Source organism: Megalobrama amblycephala, linkage group LG18, assembly GCF_018812025.1.
Source record: "Megalobrama amblycephala isolate DHTTF-2021 linkage group LG18, ASM1881202v1, whole genome shotgun sequence".
NCBI classification, from domain to species: Eukaryota; Metazoa; Chordata; class Actinopteri; order Cypriniformes; family Xenocyprididae; genus Megalobrama; species Megalobrama amblycephala.
This window is the reverse complement of record NC_063061.1, coordinates 30513900-30524989: the sequence shown is the minus strand read 5'-3', so window position 1 is coordinate 30524989 and position 11090 is coordinate 30513900. Positions and strand designations below refer to the sequence as shown.

The 11090-nt window shown below is 34.7% G+C and overlaps 1 long non-coding RNA gene across 1 annotated transcript; it reads right to left on the bottom strand.

Moving 5' to 3' along the window:
- Window positions 1-261: 261 nt before the first annotated feature.
- Window positions 262-1244, bottom strand: LOC125253417. Its single transcript, XR_007181441.1, has 3 exons — window positions 833-1244; window positions 522-596; window positions 262-339 (listed from the first exon to the last, which is right to left on the bottom strand). It is a non-coding gene; the product is annotated as an uncharacterized LOC125253417 (long non-coding RNA).
- Window positions 1245-11090: the final 9846 nt, after the last annotated feature.

Sequence of the window (11090 nt, the reverse complement as noted above, 5' to 3'; positions counted from 1 at the left end):
ACTGACAGATAGAGAGTGACCTTTAACCCTGACCAAAACATACAAACTGGCTTAAATACTAAGACTGAGCTTAAAACCATTAACTTTCCATCAAGGAATGGGTAGATACAGTATAACTAATACTGGGTCAAATTCCCACAACCACATCAACTATAGGAACTTCTCAAATCAAAATTTGTAGCTGGTTACATTACATCATTCAGTCTAAAAACAACATACTGTACGCAAAAAAAAAAAAAAAAAAAAAATACCTGAAAGTGAAAGCCGATCACCAAAGGCAACTGTTTACGGTAGGATCAGCGTGAAACCAATGGCAGATGGCTGGGATTTTCAGGAAACCTGTTTGGAAACAGTCATTAGTTTCACAATTTCATTCGGCAAAAACAGTGGTTGAAAAATTACTCACCTAAGATGTGAATTAGCAAATTAACATGACAGAAGACACAATAAAAGGTGAGTAAACGTGTAGAGATTTGGCATCTGTGTGTGAACAAACTGTTAAAAAATTCATTTTTTCTTACGTTTTTTACTCCAACAGCTTGTAATGACCACAGGCAGAAATTGCGATTCTCTGTTTCATCCCACAGACGAATCATCTATATGAACGATGAAAAAGAGGAAAACAAGACAGAAGATGAGGAAGAGAGAGAGAGCGGGAAAAAAATCAGCTGAAAATCAGAAAAGATGAATCTGTCTTTCTCGTCTAATGAGCGTCTGATTGAATACTTCAGAGGGAGAACATGCAGTCATTTAAGTTCAGCTCCTCAAAGACGACCAAAAAAATCTAATTACAATAAAACAGACATAACATAGCTGTGAAGCAGCCACTTACGGCTAATCATATCAATTACTGCGCCCGGGTCTCCTCAGAGACACGGAGTGATTGTTTGAAGAGAAAAATTGTATTTGGTGAGCCCGAGACACTCACTCACAGCAAACCATCCATTACTCTCCATTCACTCTCCTCTGTCTCTGCAAAACTCGTAACCTGCACCTACACAAACACACACACAAGAGTAATCACAGGAATGTATAGGTTACTGCTGCAATTTATGCTGTCGAGCTGCTTAAATGTGTCGTAACTACACAAATTGGATGTTAAATGAGATGAGAAACTCAGATGCATAATAGGAGATAAATGAAAACAAGACTGTTATTGTTGTCTGTTATAGAAGTAGATGTTTTAAAGCCACAGGTGTGTAAATGTTTTCCATTAGACTCACAGAGCTGCTTAGGCCTGCAAACCTCACTTTAAATACTTTACACAGCAATTTCTACTCAATTTTGTTCACACTTTTAAGTTCCTTGTATGTACTTAACACAAAGGTACAGGAAACTTTACCTAAAAACAAGAGAATATATATATATATATATATATATATATATATATATATATATACACACACACACACACACACACACACACACAGTCAAACCAAAAATTATTCAGACACTTTGACCTGACCATGTTTTTCGTAAGTGTTATCTGACATAATTAAGATTCATTTTTTCTGACACAGTTTAACTCTGAGATCTTGTCATATTTTATTACCATTTTTTAAAACTATAGTGAATAAACTGAATTAATGAATGAAATATATATATATATGCAATAAGGTACGAGAGGCTGTGAAGTATCGTCGATAAGTCGTCGCTTCGCGTCGTGCCTAACAACGCCCTTCAGCCGTGACTTATTCACGATACAGCATTAGTCTCGAGTACCTTATTGCTTTTATAAAACGGTTACCACACAATACAAATATTAAAGCCAAAAATATGTATCAATGCTACTTTCATTAATTAAACTTTCACTAAAGCCTTCCTTCCGCCGGAAAAAAATAGTCCCTGACAGTGAACAGAAACAGAAGTTACATTATTACGCCATTAGATGGCGGCAAAGACTCTCTTTATGAGTGTGTCAGTCAGTAGCGAAGACTTTTACATTGAAAAGATTGAATTGTTGTGAACACGGAACAAGACGCAACTGACAAATGCTTTGACTAGCGCTGTCAGTCACGGGAAAACCCCTTAAATGTTAAAAGGACAAGATATCGCAGCGCGGACATTTAAACAGATTTTTTATTATGAATATAGGACTGACTGACCTGAAGGAAAATGCTAAATCTGAATGCAGGTAATAAACTCACTCACTCGATCTCTTTCTCACAATTCTCTTCTACATAATACAGTAAGCATCAATGAACAATATCAACTGAGAACATACAGTTTACGTTGCTAAGAGTGGTTGCTAAAGGGGTTTGTGTAGTGATACACAGAAGCATTGGGTGAAGCGGTAATAGCCGTGTTTTATCGTGATCAGAATCAAGGACAGGAACTAAGTGTTTTATATATATGCAAAAGTACTCTTTAAAAGAAGTAGACTAAGTGATGCATAATGTAATCAGAGTCATTTCATGGTCAATCCTCAAAAAAAAAAAAAAAATCCTTTTTCCTTTCAGTCTTCAGGACTGGTTTAAGTTTGTGTGGCAAAACAACTGAAAAAACAACAAGTAAACAAGTAAATTATAAAGTAAATTAGTTCATGCATCAGCAGAGTTGCGGTAACACTTTATATTAGTGGCTGTGTTACATGATATATACATTAGAATCAATTATAATATTCTTCAGAGTAATTGCTGCTTTGAGGGATATGAATTACATGCAGTTCATTTAAATTACTCAGTAATTTATATAAATAAATACACAACAATGCAAGTCTTTTGCAAAGCTTTTCAAAGAATGAGCAGTACGGAAAACAGCAATCGAACAGACACATTTAGGCTTTGTTATTTTAGAATGGCAAATACCATTCTTCTCTAAAAGTGTGACTTTTCTGGTTTTCAGTTTTACAGGTTTAACATTAGAGAACATTCAAATTTTTAGAACAGGCTCAAAAGGCATTTCATGAAAGACACAACAGAGCAAATAATACTTCCGCACTATTTGAAGGTGTCAGAAATAACTGCATGCAGAAGGTTATTCATTTATGACCTAAATTAAATGTATAATAAATTTATTTGAAGTGAATTTTTTTGTGTCTATATTTAGAAATATACTGGAAATCTCTAATTAATCTTTTTTGTCATCTGTCATAATATTAGACCAATTTTAATGCTTATCTACTTTGACAAAAGATGGATATTCTTTTAGCATAAAATGTGTCAAAACAGCCTCACTTGTGTGAATTTGAAACCGCGTTTGCTTTTACTGATGTGCATGTGTTTCAGTTTGACGTCAAACACTGACAATCAGGTGAATACATTCAATTTAGACCATTACAAAAAGTAATTTTTCTATTTAAAAAAAAAAAAAAGTTTCACATTCAAGATCTTTTAAAACACCAAATGTATAGCATGTGAACCCTGAAGGCGAACAGAATGTGATTCTTTCCTCCAAGCAGTCAATATTTTACCCTGAACATCAAGCATAAATGACTGAACAATAGGTCACATGTCCTCGTCCCTCCCAGCACTTCACCCGTTGTTAACTGTCTTTGTTAGAGCACAACAGATGCATTTGTAAACGCTTGTGGCACTTTTAACCACACAATTAATCAAGAGAGCTGCTTTTCCTTTGTGTTTTTATTGTTTCTTGTTTTCTTTTGTTACAATATCTGCTGTCACAGAGCACTTAGTTTATTTCACCAGCTGAAATCCCCCCAGGCCTCTGGTAACAGACACAGGGCTTTAACCGTGAGCATTTTCACCACTCATACTGAACTCTAGCCACTCCAGGCCACTTTAATAACGCTGTAAATTATGCTGTGGGCCACATTTTGTGTTGTTAAATACTGAATGCCGTATACAAGACTGAAAATAACAATGTTTTTTTTACTTAAAATGGTAGTGTTCTGTGGTATTCTTAAAATTAAATATTTGGTCTTTTCTCTTAATTATGGAAGCTTGTTTCCGCCATGAAATAAAACTGTAATTGCGACTTTTTATCTCACAATTCTGACTTTTTCTCAGAATTGTGAGATATAAACTTGGAATTGTATAATATAAGGTCAGAATTGTGTTATATAAAGTTAATCGCGAGAAAAACGTCAGAATCGCGAGTTTATATCTCGCAATTCTGACTTTATAACTCGTAATTGCGAGTTTAAATCTTGCAATTCCGACTTTTTTCACACAATTGCGAGTTTATATCTCAATTCTGACTTTATAACTCGCAGTTGTGTTTATATCTCACAATTCTGAGAAAAAAGTCAAAATTGCTTGATAAAAACATGCCATTGAGAGAAAAATCAGAATTTGTCAGTCTAGTGGCAGACAAGGGCACTCCCAGTAATGATCATGACAGAATTGCAACTATATTCTCTTGCAATTCTGACTTTATCGCAATTGCAAGAAAAAAAGTCAGAATTGTGAGACAAAAAGCCACAATTTTATTTTTTTATTTAGTGGCGGAAACAAGCTTCCATAGATAGTTTCCATATATAATCCATAGATTATAATTCTAATTATCCATAGATAATAATTCTATTATAATTTACTCATGTTGTTTCAAACCTGTATGACTTTCTTCTGTAGAAAACAAAAATGATAAAATATTATTTTTTCAGTAATTGTTATAAATTATAAACATACTGATCTATACATTGAAAGTCTTTGGGATGTGCTGGAGTAGACTTTACAGAGTGCTCACCTCTTGCATTGTCAATACAAGATCTTGACCAAAAATTGATGGAAATAAGATCACAATTTATTGCATCATTTTTGGTCAAGATCTTGAAAAACAAGTAAAGAAGTAAATTGGTTCATGCAATTCAATTCATTATAGAAAATTATAATTTACTCACTTTTGTGAGTAAATATATATATTTATATATAATCTATTTTTAATCTCTATAATAAAATGTATAATTCAGATTTTGATCTCCATATCCATTTACATATATTATATATATCTTCCAAGGGGTTTTTTCCCTCCTAGGACTTTTTTCCCAGTGTTAGCACGCTGGGTTTTTCTCCTAGGGGTTTTTTTCCACCCCTGGGAGTCAGCCGACATTGGCTTAATGTAGCACCATCTTGTATATGTTACATATTACCACGCTTGCTTGTACAGCTTATTTTTAACCACTTCTCTTTTTTCTGTGCTTCTAATATGTAAAGCTGCTTTGAAACAATTAGCAATTGTAAAAAGCGCTATATAAATAAATTTGACTTGACTTGACTTGACTTTTGTGTTACTCAAAACCCATATAACTTTCTTCTGTGAAACACAAAAGGAGATATTTTGTAGAAAGTTCATGCAGCACTGTTATTAAAGCAAAAAGCATCCAGAAACACCAAAACACCTTCTTCTATTATTCTTCGTCTTCTATTTGCTTTGTTTGCTGTATTTTAAGTAAATAACACAATATCAAAAAACACATTTCACATGCTATATGTCTTATGACCATAATAATGCATTATATTATTATGCAGTATATTATATGGTATTGTACTATAGATACGTTAACAAGCTGCATTATCCACCTTGTTTTGAAAAACAGCTCATTATGCTGCTTGATATTGCAAACTGGTATTTCTTGTATTATTCTAATGTATTGTCGCAATTTTAAACACACTGGTTTGTAGTGCAAATAGTTTGTAAATAGCATGTTTACTGTTATTCTTCTTTCTCATAGCAGCTACTGAATCAAAAGTCTCGCACATTCACAGAAAATAGCTTATTTCTGTGCACTCAAAAAAATAACTTTCACTGTTGTTAGTTTCACTCAAACCATCCTTGTTCACATTACTTTAAAAACTCATGTAACTACATGAACTTAATTCAATTGAGTAGTTTCTACAAAAAATGAGTATCGTCAGCTTTACTTAAGTGTTTGTTCAGTCAACTTAACATTGCTGAGTGAAACGCACAAATTAATGTTGACATAACTAACTAGGCAGTGGATCTGTAGTTCCCAGCATGCTTTGCAAGGGACTGCAATAGGAGAGTAAATTTAAGGATTCAATTTCAGTGTTATTTATTTGTTTTTCAGTAAAGGGAAAGATGTTGTTAGTTTATGTTAGTGTTTAATGTTCAGTTATGTTGGACATTTGGAGGACTTTCTGTAATGTTTTTGAATTTTGTGGATGAAATTCCTGCTCTCAATTCAATTGAGTTTGTTCAATGAATTATTTTTGAGAGCAAAGAGTTAGTTTAATAAGATAAATTAAGTCAATAAATGTGTTCACCTTACGTAATAAACAACATTAAGTAAACTGCACATATAAACATAACAGTGACAAATTCTTCTCAAAATTTTTTTGTATTTACTCAAAGAAATTTTGTCAGCTTTACTTGAATTTCTTTTGTTCATACAACTAAATTGTTATTTGTACAAATTACTCAATATAGTTGCGTGGAACCACTTGACACTGCTTTTTTAAGTAAATCCAACAATTCCATTTTTTTTTACTGAAGATGACACCAGAATCCAGACACATTCAATATACAAATGCCCACACATGCTCTTTAATATTAAAAACAAGGTGGATAATGCTTTATTATGAATATGCCCATAATGGATTATATATTCATGTTACTCGGTTTATCAATTCATATAAAAATTCTAGCATATGACATCATTCTGTTACTAACCCCATTGACATGCATGATGCTTTTTGTAAAGCTTGATATGAATGAAGCATAAAAATGTAGATGATAAAACGAGAAGTGGGGGGAAGAAGAGAAAATGCCAGTTTTATCAGAACATGTCAGCACATGTGTGTGTTTGTGACGCTGTCAGCACATCGGAGATACGCTTGATAAGATTCTGTCTAATAGGAGCTGCTCCCCACGGTCGGGTCAGACAGCCGTTTCCAAAAGCTACACACACACACACACACACACACGCTCTTCCTCCTCCTCTGGCCCTGACAGACACCATGAAAAGCTCAGATTAAGAAGCCCATCATGTTGCCCTGAGCTGCCCACCGAGAGACCACGAAATCAAGCTGTCAGAACAACAGAGAGAGAGAGAGAGAGACAAAGAGAGAAAAAGCAAAGAAGTGCCAGTGGCGAAGAGGACGAGACAGTTTGTTCAAGTGTCTAAGTCATTGTATATTTCACATTGCACAATTTCTCAAAGTAAATGATTACCCCCTTTTTCATGGCAATAAAGCACGGCAAAATTGAAAGTGATGTGAGAGAAGTCATAATTAGTGTGACAGTGTCATTTGTGTGATTGACTGTGTGAATAGCAGACATCTGAGTGTTTATTTGTGTATGTTCACACCTGTTGTTCTCTTTATTCACATATAAAGCTCACATGATGAATATGAGCCCTGTCCTATAACCAGTTTCTTCCACAATAGTCACTAGAATTATTGGTAACACTTTACAATAAGGTTTCATTAGTTAACATTAGTTAACTGCTTTAGTTAACATGAACTAGGAATGAATTGCACTTCTACAACATTTATTAATCTTAGTTAATGTTAATCTTAACATTTTCTAATTAACATTAGTTAATGCATTGTGAACTTGAACAGCTGTATTTTTATTAACTAAGATTAACAAAAATGAATAAATACTGTAACAGATGTATTGCTCATTGTTAGTTCATGTTAGTTAATACATTAACTAATGTTAACAAATGTGACCTTATTGTAAAGTGTTACCAAATTATTGTTTTGACAGTAAATTGGTTATAGTTATTGTACCAATAACTGTAACTATGGTATTTTTGGGAAAATGTTTACTATGGTACATATTTTAAGGGAAATTTTCTACCTAAATATCTCCACATTTTTTTTAGTTTTAGTATACAGTAAATATAGTCACAGCTAAAGTGTGAATTTAGGCACAATACAATCATAAAACAATTTTCACTATATTAACTATGGCTTTCAATAAACTCCTAATTACTGCTTATTAATAGTTAATACGGTAATTGTTAATGTTTAGGTATGGGGTTGGAATAAAGGATTAGCTCACTTCAAATGAAAATTACCCCAAGCTTTACTCACCCTCAAGCCATCCTAGGAGTATACAACTTTCTTATTTCTGATAAACACTCTCAGAGATATTTTAATAAATATCCTGACGCATCCAAGCTTTATAACTGCAGTGAACAGGGGTCACAAGTATGAGCTAAAGAAAGTGCTTCCATCTACATCCATCATAAACATACTCCACACTAAAAATATCCATATTTAACAAGTTACGAAGTAAAATATCTAGCTTCCGCCAGACCCGCCTTCCGCATTCAACAAGTTCAAAAAGCTTACGCTACGTCCTATGCCTTCCCTATTCAACTTACGGAAAAAGCTTAACTTCTTTGTGTTTTGTGAGAAAAAGATCAAGTGATTGAGTTTATTACCTGGATTCAGATTTAGCATTTTCCTTCAGGTCAGTCCTATGTTCAAAATAAAAAATCAGTTTAAATGTCTGATGTATTATCTTGTCCTTTTAACATTTAAGGGGTTTTCCCGTGACTGACAGCACTAGTCAAAGCATTAGTCAGTTGCGTCTTGTTCCGTGTTCACAACAATTCAGTCTTTTCAATGTAAAAGTCTTCGCTACTGACTGACACACTCATAAAGACAGTCTTTGCCGCCATCTAATGGCATAATAATGTAACTTCTGTTGCTGTTCACGGTCAGGGACTATTTTTTGGGCGGAAGGAATGCTTCAGTGAAAGTTTACTTCATGAAACTTGCATTGATACATTGGCTTTAAAGGTGCCCTCGAATGAAAAATTGAATTTATCTTGGCATAGTTAAATAACAAGAGTACATGGAAATGACATACAGTGAGTCTCAAACTCCATTGTTTCCTTCTTCTTATATAAATCTCATTTGTTTTAAAAGACCTCCGAAGAACAGGCGAATCTCAACATAACACCGACTGTTACGTAACAGTCGGGGTGTACGCCCCCAATATTTGCATATGCCAGCCCACCTTTCCAAAATTATAAAAGGCATTAGACAAGGGCAGCCAGTATTAACGTCTGGATGTGCACAACCAAATCATCAGACTAGGTAAGCAAGCAAGAACAATAGCGAAAAATGGCAGATGGAGCGATAATAACTGACATGATCCATGATAACATGATATTTTTAGTGATATTTGTAAACTGTCTTTCTAAATGTTTCGTTAGCATGTTGCTAATGTACTGTTAAATGTGGTTAAAGTTACCATCGTTTCTTACTGTATTCACGGAGACAAGAGAGCTGTCGCTATTTTCATTTTTAAACACTTGCAGTCTGTATAATGCATAAACACAACTTCATTCTTTATAAATCTCTCCAACAGTGTAGCATTAGCCGTTAGCCACCGAGCACTATCAAACTCATTCAAAATCAGAAGTAAACAATATAATACTATACTCACATAATCCGACGCATGCATGCCGCATGCATGACGAACACTTTGTAAAGAACCATTTTGAGGGTTATATTAGCTGTGTAAACTTTGTTAAGGCACTGTTCAAGGCAAGCGCGAGCTCTGTGGGCGGAGAGCACGGGATTTAAAGGGGCCGCAGCATAAAATCGGCGCGTTTATAATGATGCCCCAAAATAGGCAGTTAAAAAAATTAATTAAAAAAAATCTATGGGGTATTTTGAGCTGAAACTTCACAGACACATTCAGGGGACACCTTAGACTTATATTACATCTTTTAAAAACAATATCTAGGGCACCTTTAATATTTGTATTGTGTGGTAACCGTTTTATAAAAGCGTTTTTATAAAACTCTGCTTTGTGTCGTGCCTAACAACGCCCTTCAGCCATGACTTATTCACGATACAGCACTAGCCTCTCATACCTTACTGCTTACATAAAGCTCGAATGCGTCTGGATATTTATTAAAGTATCTCCGAGTGTTTATCAGAAAGAAGAAAGTCATATACACCTAGGGTGGCTGCGTGGGCTAATTTTCATTTGAAAGTGAACTAATCCTTTAAGGGATGTAGAATAAGGTCATGCAGAATAAGGCATCAATATGTGCTTTATAAGTAGTAATAAACAGCCAATATCCTATGCATGCCAATATAAGTGAGAATTGGAGCCTAAACTAAAGTGTTGCCAAAAGATCTTTAAAATCCCATTCACTTTGAATTTCCTCAGAATAGGAACTGACTGATTCATTGAAGTTTTTTCCGTTACACATTAAAAAGCAGCCCCGCATAACAAAGCCCACGCAGAATATTCACACTGTCAGTTACCATGACAACACACGTACGACCACGCCACCCGAGCAACCTGCAACATCTCCAGGTTTAATTGAAAGCGCAGTGTTTACATTGCTCTAATTGAAGTCAAATCACGTCGCAACAGAGTTTAAAAATAATTACTGAGGCAGCAGCTGAATGCCTTTAAATTCCTCTGATTTTTTTTATCCATTTCTAACCTCAATAAATCTACCTTAACTGAGGAAAAACAACAGAGGAAAAACAATTCCTCAATTCAAGTAGATTAAACCTTTAATTAAGGTGCGCCGTGCCTTTTGTCAGAATGATGTGATAAACAGCGTATTTTGAAGTAAAGTACAGCACAATCTTGAAGGCCTGCTGCTCAGCAGCTACAGTTAAAGTGACCTCTGTTAATCTAAGTGAAACGGCTCCCACCTCAGATGCGCTTTGTTTTATTTTAACAGCTATTGATTGTCATTATGAGTGGAGTGGCATGTTACTGATGTATTGTAATTTCCTTTGATTTTATTAACTAAACAGAGTCACACTCATAGCAGAGACGTTGCAGCCAGGGCTTGACGTTAACTTTTTTGGCTCACCAGCCACTGTTGCTAGTGTTACTAGCCACAATTTTGACATCGATATCATGGGGGAAAACTGCCATATGAATATTTTTATTATTATCTCATAATTTGGCAGCAGGTATATTAGGCTGCTGTCACTTTAAGACCTGATGTATGTATCCATTATACCGTTACACATGCGTTTTCTTTCTCAACTGTTTACGTTCACTTAAAACATAACTGACTGTGTTTATGTGAATACTCGCCAAGACCGGCAGTGTATTTGCCGCAGGGAATGAGTAAAATAATGTTAAACCTTGTAACATTAACAATATTCATCTGGAGCAAATGAAACAAGTGAGTGAGGGGAGGCGGGTTTGTGTGTCAACTCGCTGTCGGA